Source organism: Myotis nattereri, assembly GCF_964212035.1.
Source record: "Myotis nattereri genome assembly, chromosome: 3".
NCBI classification, from domain to species: domain Eukaryota; kingdom Metazoa; phylum Chordata; class Mammalia; order Chiroptera; family Vespertilionidae; genus Myotis; species Myotis nattereri.
This window is the reverse complement of record NC_138077.1, coordinates 53,645,745-53,659,874: the sequence shown is the minus strand read 5'-3', so window position 1 is coordinate 53,659,874 and position 14,130 is coordinate 53,645,745. Positions and strand designations below refer to the sequence as shown.

General features: G+C 42.1%; 1 pseudogene across 1 annotated transcript; it reads right to left on the bottom strand.

Annotated features, from left to right (window-relative positions):
• Positions 1 to 8,596: 8,596 nt before the first annotated feature.
• On the bottom strand, positions 8,597 to 9,000 carry LOC308516646 (large ribosomal subunit protein eL32-like; annotated as a pseudogene). The gene has a single exon. The product of its transcript is annotated as a large ribosomal subunit protein eL32-like (transcript).
• Positions 9,001 to 14,130: the final 5,130 nt, after the last annotated feature.

Sequence of the window (14,130 nt, the reverse complement as noted above, 5' to 3'; positions counted from 1 at the left end):
CACAAAGTCATTAGGGGTCAACTGATTTCTTAAAGAACCCCAAGTTGCAAGAAATTGGATAAACTATCATCCTTGGTTCATATCACTGGTCATCTTTGGTCATCATAGACCTGCATGGCCCCCTTTGTCTATGTAATATGCCAGATATCTTCCATTTGCCCCTCGGAATCCACTTTCTCCCTCCTCTGTCCTGCCCCAGGAGGCTGACCCCAGTGGGCTCCCTTGCCCTCTGCCATCCTTCTGTATTTGCCTAAGGAGCTTTGGCAAATCAGAGAGATGAAGGAAAGTGAGATCAGGGTATTTATTCTCCTGACTCCCCCCTGTGGATTTGCCTCAAACTGGTTGCACTTACAACAGAGATCACAGTCCTCTCAAGGTGGCCCTTTCTATATAGAACCCCTGCACCTTAGGGTTCTAGGAACTGCTCACACCACAGGCCCCGCCCCTTAGGGACACTGTCATTACCAACCCCGTGTAATTGCATTACCCTTTGTGATGTACCTTTCCCTGCCTCCCCATTTATAAACAGTCCCTTTATAAATCCTCCTCAGTTATCCTTGTTTGAATGGTGTTCCCACGTTCACCCATCCGGTTCCTGCTGAAACTCCCGGTGATGCGGGGGAGGGGGGGTATTTATTTGGTAATATTGATCCAGAGAAATCCTGATACTGGTATCAGAGTCACCGAAGGAAAAGAGCGCAGCCAGATATGAAGGCAAATCCCCTGAAGATGACTGTCCTTGTGGATGAACATGACGAAGAAGCTGGGCATGAGTAAGCTGTCACACATCATCATGTTACAGATAGATTCAGGTGTGACTCAAATTGGAGAGGGAGAAGTTGCCAACCTTGAAGACCTTCTTTAAAAGGGTGTGGGTGATGTGATGGCACCAAGCCAAAGAAAACAATAGGGCTAGAAAAGAAAAATATTCTTTTTTTAAAAAATACACATTTTATTGACTTTTTTACAGAGAGGAAGGGAGAGAGTTAGAAACATTGATCAGCTGCCTCCTGCACACCCCCTACTGGGGATGTGCCTGCAACCAAGGTACATGCCCTTGACCAGAATCGAACCTGGGACCCTTCATTCTGCAGGCCGACGCTCTACCCACTGCGCCAAACCGCTCAGGGCAAAGAAAAATATTCTTCACTAACTAGTAGTCTTCTACTCTGTCCTCATCAAGAATTACCAAGCCCGGGCAGCGTGGCTCAGTGGTTGAGCTTTGACCTATGAACCAGGAAGTCAAGGTTCGATTTCCAGTCGGGTCACATGCCCAGGTTGTGGGCTCATTCCCCAGTGTGGGGCATTCAGGAGGCAGCCAGTCAATGAATCTCTCTCATCATTGATGTTTCTATCTCTCTCTCCCTCTTCTTTCCTCTCTGAAATCAATAAAAATATATTTTTAAAAAAATAAAATAAAATAAAACACCGACCCATTCACGCCAGGACCTCTGAGAGCTCAGGCAGACCGTGAATGGTAGATAAGGGTCAGGTAAACCCCAGGAAATACTTAAAGGGGAGGATTGCAGCACACAGACTTTGGCATCCCAGATGGAGTCTCTCTCAAATTTTCTCCTCAGGGCTCTTTAAAAACTGTCATTAGTGACTGCTCCCAAGAGTTGTGTCTTTCATGCATATCCTTGACACGGCTTTTATTTCAATTGTCCCACCTTCAGGTCAGTGCGATGACCGTCCTCTGACTCCTTGGTCCAGTGGTCATTCCTCAGGCACTCAGTCCTATACTTCTACCACCTTCAGCTCTTTTAATATGAAAAATCTGGAAAACTAGATTCCAAACTTCTGTTATATTTAAAACTCTTATCCCTGAACACAATGAGTTTTAATCAATAATCCCTCTCTTTGCTTATTTCAAGGGTGTTTAGCTTATAAAGGGCAATATCACACACCTCTTTCCATATGAGAACATGCATAGCAATACTGATACCAATTGAGTCCAGTCGCAATGATTAACCCTTAGTAACTTTGGACAACAGTATCTCTCACAATGCTGAGACCAAGAGAAGTTTCTTACAGAATCTTGAAACCTTAAGAGAGGTGGAATTAGCAGACCACAGTTTGAAAACAGCCTTTCTGCACAGATCTCCAAAACACATTATCTAAGAGGAGGGCATGGGGAAGGTCATGGCTCAACAAATTTTTTTTTTTTAATCCTCACCCAAGGATCTATTTATTGACTGAGAGAGGGAGAGGGAGAGAGAGAGAAACATTGTTTGGTTGCCTACTGTACATCCCCAAACCAGGACCGAACACGCAACCTAGGTATATGCCCTGACTGGAAGTCGAACCCACAACTTTTTGGTGTATGGGATGACACTCCAACCAACTGAGCCACCCGGCCGGGACCAAACAAATTTTAATGAGAATAACATTGTCGTGAACACTGGAGTGTTCTGAATTGTGCAACTCCACTGGCCCTCGGAGGCTGCGAGAAGGAAGTCAGGCCCGCGTGGGGAGGGCGGGGAGGGTGAGGAGGGTCACGCTTTCTGGAGGGTGGGTGTGTTCCTTTTCCGGCTGCCTGCCGTTATCAGTGTGGTGAGCACATCCCTTCAGCTGAATGCCCTGGAGAGGAAACCCAGCGCTTCCTGTTGTCTTAACCAAATGCTGCAAAAGGCAAGTTAGAAATCAAGAAAAAAGGGGAAAAGGGGGGAAAGATGTGAAGCTCCCCTGGCGAGGTCAGGGATGCCAGTCTCCAGCTCACTTTTTCCTAGAGATGTAGAGGAAAAGGCACATGCCGGAGGTCAGCTGGTTTTCAAATCCTGCAGGACCCAAAACATAATCTCTCTATGTGAAAAGGACATTGCTGAGAAACAGCAATAATAGACACCAAAGGTAAGGATCTTGAAAGAAAGAATGAGGAAATGTGTATAGGGACATACTGCCGGAGAAATGCACATATCCCTGCTTCACGCCCTTACAATCCTCTATTTATGAGGTGTCACTCCAAAGTTTTGCAGCGTTGGAAAGAATTCTTCTAATATCAGATTCTGTTTTGTTTTGCTGCTCCGAGCATCTTAGCTACCTGTGAGACACTTCATGAGATTTAGTTGAAATAACATCCTGGGCCCCCAGGCTGAGTACATAGGAGGTGCCAACAGGTCACCTTAATTTATATATTGATAGCACCGTCATCAGTATACATGCATTTATTTACTTATATCACTACGTAACTTATCACTTAGCAAAATACCTATCCTTGTCTTGCTTTTCAGTGGCCAACTTTTTTCTTCTATTCTTCTAAAAGCCAGTTTTATCCCAATTAAAATTGGTTTGCCTATGAACCTTCCCGTGTCCTGCTCTCCATGTTTTTTGGAGATCTGGGGGAAAGACTTTTCAAGTTGCAACCTGTTACTGCCACCTCTCCTAAGCTTTCGAGATTCTGTAGAAAACTTCTCTTAAACTTTTCAAGCATACTTCCTTGAACTAGATATTTTTTAAAACCAACAGATCTTCCTCTGGTACCTGTGTTTCACATGGTAGAACATCCTTCCTTTGAGAGATAACAACAAAAACTGCGCTTTGATCATAATGATTGATTAGAAAAGGAAATTCCCTCCAATTTTCTAAGTCTTCGTAAATGTTATGCATTCCCCTTGAAATACAAGTAACTTTGGTGTCCTAACTTCATTTCCTGCAGTTTTTCTAACAGGCAAATTGCCTGCCTGGAGACAAAGGCAAACAGGACAAACACCTTTCCCAACAGCATCGCCTTAGGTCCTTCATTTGTTACATCAGTTTTGTTCCTAAAGTCGATGTTTTCTGCTTCACTCCTCTTTACCAGGAGTTCCAACAGCGTTAGAATTATCTTCTGGACTGATTTTTATGAACGATTGTAAAATAATCTGCAATATGTATCTTATCCCGGAGAAAATACCTTACAGGTATGTCACGTAACGCCCTGAGCGCAGAAGGTCTGCAGAGGCAGGTGGTCTGCTCTGCCAGCTGGCTCTTTCTGGGAGAGGGGAGAATCGTAACACAGATTAAATTGTCTCATTTTCCTTCTCACTGCTGAAAACAACTATCATTAATTGCAAAAATGGCTACAATTCTACTACAGTATTAATCAGAACAAATACAATCCAAGTGTTCATTAAGAAATTGAAGACTATAGATATAGCCTGGGATTTGAAAGCTTAAATGATCATGATGTAAACAGAGACTTAATATTGCCCTGGCCAATGCTGTTCGATGGTTAGAGCGTAGGCCGAAGACCGAAGGGTCTTGGGTTTGATTCCTGGTTGAGGGCACATATATGGGTTGCAGGTTCGGTCCCCGGCCCTGTTTGGGGCACTTGCGGGAGACAACCAACTCACGTGTCTCTCTCAAATTGATGTTTCTTTCTCTCTCTCTCTCCCTCCTCTCCCTTCCACTCTCTCTAAAAATCAATGGGAAAAATATCCCTGGGGCAGGATTAATGGGGGGCGGGAGGGACAGGAAGACGGGTGGGGAAGGAGAGAGAGAGATTGATTTAATATTATGTTGGGTCATCACTGAAGTTATTGGGTGGCAAGAATGCAGTATGTGATGCATGATAAATTGTTAGCAAAATTAATCCATTTAATGGAGCCAAAGAATGGCTCTAGAGAAGCTAATTGACCAAGATAAGGCTGAGACATAGTTCTTTACCTAAGTTCCAGTTTCACATGAACGTTAATCCATTTGGATGTGTGTGTGTGAGGATAGACAAATGGAGAAATTGCACATAAAATAAAAAAGTGTCCAAAAATGGATAGAGAATGAGATATCGCCATTTTGTAAATATTAAGGGAATAAAAGTTTAGTAGAACAGGAGAAACATAAAATGTATAAAAGTATGGACTAGTTCAATGGAGATATTGTCCACAGGGCAAATTAGTTAGGGGGGGGGGGAGAGATTAAAAAGGGCAAGAAAGTAAAATATTTGAATTTGTAAAGACAGCTGCATTTCAAAATGAGGAACCATTTGCATAAAGAATGTGTTCACAAATAAGAAATTGATGAACCCTGGAATATCCTGCTCAGTGTGAAAGAAATGAATGTACGGTCTTTTAAAAAATGTGCTTTATTTACCTTTAGCTGCGTACTTTTACTGAGGTTTTCGAGATGAGAAAGGGTTCCCGCAACTACTCAGCTTTCTGTGGGTTTCAGGGCTCCCACTTCCCACTCCCTCTGCCCCAGCAGGCAGAACATCTTTGTTTGTGCTTTTTAGTTTATTCAGACCCATGGTGAACTCTTTTAACAATTGGATTTTTTTCCCTTTTTGATAGTTATTAACTTGAATACCATCCCCCTTTGGGCACTTAAGATCTTGGAAACAGGTACGATGTTTCTCAGATTTCAAAGGAAGAATATTGCTGATACTTCTTTAATAGAGACGCTCAGCCTCTGGTGGCATTGAATTCTGTTGGGTCATCACTAGAGCTATCTATCCCCTTCGGTTCATTTAATCTTTCTTCTCCCCAGTTTGCACCCATTCAGCTCCCCTTTCTTTTATTTATTAGGTGCTTTCCTTGGATGTGTTTTTGTGAGTTCATGACCAAATTCTACTTCTTTGGGGGAACTTGCTCTTCTGATGTTGATCTCTTTGTCCCATAAATGTAAGTCTCTGCACTCTTGCAAAATGTTGGAACTTACTGCTTAGTTTTGTACTTTGTTTGTAGTCATAATGACTTAACCATTTAGAGAGCTGTATTTCGGTTGCATGGTAACCAAGATAGTGCCTGCCAGGGCTTGTTAAGAATTAACTAATGCCTGAACTTTCATGTCTATGGGGTTTGTTCATTCTCAGAGGACAATTTAAGTTTGAGTGGCTAGCGAAACTACCAGGTTTGCATATTACTGGGTTTCAGTATTAAATTTTAGCTCCTGCTTTATTTTTGGTGGTGGGTGACAGCGCTCATCACCTCCTGTGAGATGATTGAGGGTCGCCTCTCTTGGGGGCTTGTGGCAAATGCGGGGTGGTTGCTTGTGAAATGATCCTGCTCCTCTGAGTCCTCAATGGCTAACAATTTCTGTCTTTCATGGGACCTGTTCTTCCCAATTCCAAGCTGTTCTTTTTTACATATATGATTTTTTAAAAACCACCCATTTAATAAGTTTTCCCACTGTCTGTTCCTGAGCTTTGATAGGTGGGAAGGTAGGACAGTCTTAGGCCTGGTCGTTGAATCCACTCTGAGGTTACTCAAGGTAGAGGAACAGCCCTAGGGTAACAGAAGAGCCTTACACTGGGAGTTATAGCTGAGGTCATAGTCCCACTTGGCTTCTAACTCGACCTGTACCCTTAAGCCAGACACTTGCCTTCCCCACCTACAAAATGAGGAGGTTGAACTGAATAATCTCTTCAACATCTTGCAAATCTCACATCCCATGATTCGAAGGAGCTTTCCGTTCAACTATCTGTGTAAAGTAGGCAAGTGTTGTAAATATTTATGAATAAGGTATTACTTAAAAATAAGCACTGCCCGTGTGGCTCAGTTGGTTGGGCATCCTCCGGTACACTGAAAAGTTGCCGGTTCCATTACCGGTCAGGGCACATACCTGAGTTGTGGACTTGATCCCCAGTAGGGAGCCTGGAGGAGGCAGCTAATCGATGATTTTCTCTCATCATTGATGTTTCTATATCTCTCTCCCTCTCCCTTCCTCTCTGAAATCAATTAAAAATATATAAAATTAAAGTAGGAAGGGTAGGAGGTCAGTTTAGTTAAGAAATGAAGTGACATGGAGATGCCTGGTTTGCTGATGGCCCAAAGGTAATGGTAAAGCAACCTTATCTCCTGTTACCCTATTTTATCCGATTGTGTAAAACTTTGAGCTTCCAGATTTGTGAGAACACTTACACGGATTTTTTTGTTTATTGTCTGTGAGGGTTTTAGTTCATTCATACACATTCTTGGCCTCATAACCTTCCAAGAACTGTGTGTCTCAGCTCTGCCCTTCCCGTCAGGGTCTCAGGATCCACCGAAGGATACCGACCAGGAACCTCCCTATTAATTTCCCTAAAATGGGCTGGAATTCCCCTCTGCCACAAACCAACTGACAGCAACTGAGGAGGATGGGGCAAGAGGAAAGTTAGAAGTTACTGAGCACGATGAGGGGTGCTCTGCTGGAGAACTGCCCACGGGTTTCTTGGTATCAGTCAACTGGAGCTTGAAAAAACAACCAAACACACACACACACAAAAAACAGCTTCATCATCCCACCCCAACATCGTCAAATCGATGTCATAATCAGGGAATGACAGCTCAGCTTGGTGTCTTCCCTATGATTTCAACACCATAGATTTTGTTTGCTTGCTTGCTTTTTGTTAATCCTCACTAGAGGATATTTTTTTCCATTGATTTTAAGAGAGAGTGGGAGGGAGGGGTGAGGGGAAGAAAGAGACAAGAGAGATGGATGTGAGAGAGACATATCGACTGGTTGCCTCCTGCTCATACCCCGAACGGGGCTGGGGATCAAACCTGCAACCTAGGTATGTATGTGCCCTTGACTGGGAATTGAGCCCCAGACCCTCTGCTCTGTGGGCTGACGCTCTAACCATTAAGCCACACTGGCCAGGGCAACATCATAGATATTTTAGGTTTAACTTAAGAATATTTATTTATTTGCTTTGAGCTCGTTTCAAGTCCAAATCCACAGAAATGTCTTACTCCTTGTTCCATGCCCTTCAGTGTTCTACTGAGGGAATGGGCACAGATCCCCAAGACAAGCATTCATTCAGCAAATATTTATTGAACCCTTCTATAGCCCTAGCTGGTTTGGTTCAGTGGATAAAGCATTGGCCTGTGGACTGAAGGGTCCCAGGTTCGATTCCAGTCAAGGACACATGCCTGGGTTGCGGGCTCGATCCCCAGTAGGGGGTGTGCAGGAGGCAGCTGACTGATGATTCTCTCTCATCATTGATGTTTCTCCATCTCTCTCTCCCTTCCTCTCTGAAATCAATAAAAATTAAAAAAAATTTAAAAAAGGAATCTAGAAAAAAAATTTTTTTTAAAGAAAGAAACCCTTCTATGTGCCAGATATTAGTTAGCTCTGAGGATACATACAAAGTTAAATTTCTTCTCACAGGTTGTCACTTATAAACTATTTTTTCTCCATTTCCATCACCCAGACCCTCCACTGTTCTTGACACTCCTCAGTATCCTTGAAAGCTGAGTACAGAACTACTCTGGTTAATGCACGGCTGAGGTACTTCTTGCTATATCTGGGCAGTTACAGAAAAGGCAGCACGTGTATTGTAAGCTCTTTTCTGTGTCTTCAGTTTTCTGAATTTAATTTGCTCTTGAGAGAGGAGTCAGTTTCTGTTCCTGTGTCAACCATGCATTTGTCAGAAATCTACACAATGGCCCGTTTTCTTGGTTCCAAAGCTGGGTGACACAAAACATCGATCCCTCACAGATCTAGTCATCCAAAAGACACTTTGGTCCTGGCTCTGAGCCTCCGAATCTCAAAGAAATGAGAACACACGTTAAGTAATATTGACTTGAGCCCTGGTGCCAATCAGCTGCCTGTTTACTTTCATATCCATCTTTTTATTTATTTATTTATTTATTGCAGAATTTTACGATTTTATTAACACACATACAATGTGCACACAATCTGTCTATTCATTTTCTTCGCTGCGCAGCCTGACATTGGGATTGGTGACTCTGATGGCTGGGCTGCTCTTTCCACAGGGGCTTTGTGGTTCTTTGAGGAGACGTTGTGAGCAGTCTCAGCACAGTGAGATCTGTTGCACGTCAGCAGCACTTCAAGCTCCTTGACCTTATGGGCCAGGAACTTCCGAAGGCCACTGGGCAGCATGTGCTTGGTCTTCTTGTTGCTCCCATAACCAAAGTTGGGCATCAAGATCTGGCCCTTGAATCTTCTGCGCACCCTATTGTCAATGCCTCTGGGTTTCCGCCAGTTCCGCTTCATTTTGACATATCGGTCTGACTGGTGCCGGATGAACTTCTTGGTCCTCTTTTTGACAATCTTGGGTTTCATGAGGGGTCTGAGGGCAGTCATGGTGCTGAGTAGGAGATGGCTGCCACCTCTGTAGGCAGCACAGAGGAAGAGGGCCGTTCTTTTTTTAAATCCTTACCCAAGGAATGAGGATATTTTCCCCATTGATTTTTAGAGAGCGTGGAAGGGAGTGGGAAGGGAGAGAGAGAGAGAGGATGAGAGAAAAACATGGACGTGAAAGAGACACATTGATTGGTTGCCTCCCGCTCACACCAATCCTAGGTGGGGATTGAACCTTCAATCCAGGTTCTGCCCTGGACCAAGAATCGAACCTGAGACCCTTCAGTTCTTCAGCCAACGCTCTAGCCACTGAGCAAAACTGTTCAGGGCTCATATTCATTCTTTATTCTTCCCTGTTTTGCTCTGCATCCATATTGACATAAAGAAATTACTGAATAAATAAATAAATAAATAGTTGGGAAAGAAGAGACAAATATTCCTTACAGAAGAATTCCAAATAATGCATGTAGCTACTTCCCACTCTAGGAGGTAAGCGTAGCCTCCTCTTATCTCCATTGCTTTTTAAAAATTAATTTTTTATTGTTGACAGTATTACAGATGTCCCCCATTTCTCCCTCTTTGCCCTCCCCCCGCCCCAGCCCCTTCCCCACTGCAGGCCTTCACCACACTATTGTCTGAGTCCATGGGCTATGCATACATGCATATATGTTTTTTGGTTAATCTCTTCCCATCTCCCTTCCCTCTGAGATCTGTCAGTCTTTCAATCCATCCGTGCCCCTGGACCTATTTTGTTCATCAGTTTATTTTGTTTATTAGATTTCACATGTAAGTGGGATCATTTGATACTTGTCTCCACCTTGCTTTTTGAGTATTAGCTGAACTTAGTAGCTCACTTTCAAAGAATAGAGTATGGAGAGAGAAAAATAGCAACTCCATAGTGGAGAGAACTGGCAGATGTTACTTTAACCAAATGATCAAGCTTAACATCACCAGAGGGTGGATATCATACACCCTAATATGATGTGATGGGCATATCACCTCTGTGGTATTCTTTCTAAAAGCCCATATCCCACTCTAATAATTAGAAAAACCTAAGACAAACCCAATTTGAGGGACATTCTACAAATATCTGTCATGAAAAATAAGGAGAGACTAATACCTAAACACAATGTCGTACCCTGGGTTGGATCCTGGAACAGATAAAGGTCATTAATGAAAAGAATCTGATGAAATATGAGTAAAGTCTGGAGTTTAGTTAATACTAATGTAGCAATGTTGTTTTCTTAATTGTTAAATCTGTTGCACAAAGATAGTTGTATCATCTTACTATCTTTTTAATGTTGTAGAATCTGCAGAGATATTTTTGTTTTCATTCCTGATATTGAAAACTTGTGTTTTTTCCTCTTGACCAGTCTTGCTAGGAAGTTTTTATTTTATCAAAGTGCAGCAAAGTATATCAATTTAAAGTGTACAATTCAGCCATAGCTGGTTTGGCTCAGTGGATAGAGCGTCAGCCTTGGACTGAATGGACTAAAGGGTCCCGGGTTCAATTCCAGTCAAGGGCACATGCCTGGGTTGCAGGCTTGAATCCCAGTGTGGGGCGTGCAGGAGGCAGTCAGTCAATTATTCTCTCATCATTGATGTTTCTCTCTCTCTCTCTCTCTCTCTCTCTCTCTCTCTCTCTCTCTCCTTCTCCCTTCCTCTCTGAAATCAATAAAAAACAAAACAAAACAAACACGGAGGTACATCTACACAATGGAATACTATGCTGCTGTAAAAGAGAAAGACCTCTTACCATTTGCAAGAGCATGGATGGACATAGAGAGCATTATGCTAAGCAAAATAAGCCAGTCGGAGAAAGATAAATATTAAAAGATCTCACTCATTTGTGGAATTTAACAAACAACATAAACTGATGAACAAAAATAGAGCCAGAGACATAGAAGCATCGAACAGACCATCAGAGGGAAGGCGGGGGGGTGGGGGGGGGGGTAATAGATTAACCAAAGAACTTGTGTGCATGCATATAAACATAACCAATGGACACAGACACTAGGGGGGTGAGGGCATGTAAAGGGGGGGTGGGGGTGGCCAGGGAGAGGCCAATGGGGAAAAAGGAGACATATGTAATACTATATGTAATATTTTAAACAATAAAGAATTTTTTAAACATTTTAAAATGGGGGGACTATTAACATTGGAAAAAAATGTGGAAATCATAGCTACAAACTCAGTAATTTCAGGTAATTTCTAAAAGAGCCTGCCAAATGGATTACCAAAACCAGTGTTCCAATCTTACTTCTGCCACTCATATGATGCTAAGCAGCCTATTTACTTCACTCTGCCGTAGTTTCTTAAAATGTGTAATAGGAACAGTAATTGCTCTGTAAGGAAATTCTCCCAAAGGAAATCCAAACCCAGCAGGTTCAAACGTCCGACCTTGGCATACTCCTGCCCCCTGGTGGTGGTTTTTAGAATTATGTGGGCAGTGGTAAGAGCAAAAATAAAATATGGAAACAAAAATCATGAGATGCCTTCCTTGTAATGCACACTAGCTTTTTAATTGTTAATATTCTTGCCTCCTTAGTGCCTTTTTCCACCCACTACTATCATCAGTCCAAACTCTGCAGGAAATGTCAGGAGTCATCAGCTAACCCAGAGGAATTGCAGCATGTTTGTTCTCATTTATATTTTTCCTCCAGGTCACATGGATTTGTGGAGCCTACCCATGTCTTTGTGTCATTAACATGACACCTTTTTAGCAGATGCGACACAAAGTTGTGGGAGGCATACAATATCCATCTGGAGGTCATTTGATTCCTAAAGCTGCTGTAGCACTAGCAGGGAGAGCAAGTATGAAAGGAGTTTAAGATTGAATGAAGCAGTAAAGAGATTAATGGGATTTAATTAAGGAGTGAAGTGATTGAGTTATGGAACTTCACCTACCCTAATTAGGTGATAAAACCAAAAGAAGTTCAAAGAATTAGTAGGGCTTTTTTTTATACGCAAGGGAATAAATAGTATGTATTTTCCTGCTTGTCATGACTGTAAATGGGAGTAGGAGTGGGATAGAGGAGCGAAGAGAGAAAGGAGTAGGAGGAAGATCCTAGAGATGTGGTAGGCAGGAGCAAAGTCATTGCATATAGATGCCAAATCAACTCTCCTTCCTCTTCCCCCAACCTGCGGCTGGCCTTGGCATTGTGTTGCCCTTTGGTTGACCAGGGCTCCTGCTCTGTCATTGCACCTGGACACCTGTCAGTGGGTCTTGGTCAGGACCCCATCACTACCCTTAACATCTGGGTCTTTCATCTGCTCCACTTTCTTCCACTGATGCTGACTCGGGCCTAACCCTGGGTAGGGCTGTGATGTGCCTGAGGTATCTGGGTGTGATTCAAGGGTCCTGGAAAGAGAATTAGGACTTTTGGGTTCCAGCTCCAACTTGGTAATTTACTACCTTACAATCTCCTGGAGCCTTGATTTCCTTATCTGTAAAATGGGTATATCAATAGTCTCTAGCTTCAAGGAAGGATCAAAGGTGTAAAAGAGATGAGAAAGAGCTTATAAAAGCCAAGGCTTGAATCACCGTGAAGCTGTGTTATTAAAATAGCAATTAATAGGATATGTACATGATAATATGACAGGTGTATGATAATCTGCTGCCTCCACCCTCCCCATGTGAACTCTCTAAGTGCTTTCAGGCTCTCTCCTTCCTGCCTGTCTTCTCCCATCCCATATCATAATTTGCTCTTTGTATATAATTGCTCTTTAAACCTTGGTAGTATTAAATCAGAGAGATATTTGCATATTAAACCGTATCTCTATTTCCATGGTAAAAGCATTTGGCCTTTATTCAAGAAACGTTAACCAGCAGTTTGGATAGGAGAGAGAAGCAAGACTTTCTTGTGTTTTGAAACAACTTTTTTTCACTCCTAAATTATTTCATCTGAGCTGGAATTCAGAGTGAATCTTTGGGTCAATGTTTCAAAGAGATAGCGTTAGAGACCTAAATTCCACTCTCCCCCCCCCCCCCAATATAGTTTGTTTTTTTAATTGGGACCATATTACATTTACAGTTAACATCCAATGGACCAACATAGTTCACTGAGAGACATAATCCATAATAGTGAGGAGGTTTAGTGCACAAATTCTGGAGCCAGGTGACCTCGGTTCAAATCTCAGCTCTTCCATTTATTACCTGTGTGTCCTCTGTGCTTCAGTTTCTTTGGCTATAAAATGGGGAAAATTAATGATAACTACTTCCATAGGTTTATTGAGAGTATTAAGTAGGTTAGTAGGACTGAAACACTTAGAACAGTGTCTGGAAATTAGTTAGGATTTATTACAATTACATGTTAAAACTTCAGATCATTCAGAACTTTATTTTTTTAATTTAAAAATATCCCACTTAAGCTCCTCCCCTCTCACTTTAACCTCATTTCCCTCTCTACTGGCAAGTTACTTTGTGATCATCCTTCAAGAGTGTTACTATCATTTTAAATCATGAATTGTAATATACTCACTAGTTGGCAACTTGTTTTTCTCACTTAACCATGTATCTAGGAGATATTTCCAGGTCACTAAGTCTACCTCCTTTTTCACAATATGCCACAGCACGAACACTCCACAATTTAACAAATGTCTTTTTGATGGATATAGGAACCAAAAAAAGGAGTTCTTTGGAAAGTAACCTCATAGGGTGATCTGATCATAAATTCCTAACTGGGCAGGTCGTGGCAGGTAGTCACACCCCAGGACTATAACTTCTTTAGTAAAAGGTTTATCTTTACCTTAAGCAAGCCCTGTCCATTGTTTTTATGCATCTAGGCTAGTGCACCTTTGAAATAAATTGCAACCATCCTCAAGAAAGCATATAATCTTGTTAACTATCCTGTAATCCAACCCCTGCCTTGCTTTCTCCCACCTCTATGTTTCTTTCTTAATTTCAAATGCATGAAATAAGATGCAAAACTGTTATTCCCTGGAGCATTTAAATCTTCTTCCTGGCACAAGTTATCATTTTGGCTCAAACAAACTCATAAAAATGCTCTTCAGGTTTGGATGTTTCTTATATTGATAGATATCTGGGTTGTTTCCAATTTTCCACTATTGTGTTCACTTTTTACACATTCTTTTTATTTTTAATTCAAAACCATCAAGCTGAAGCCTAGCAGG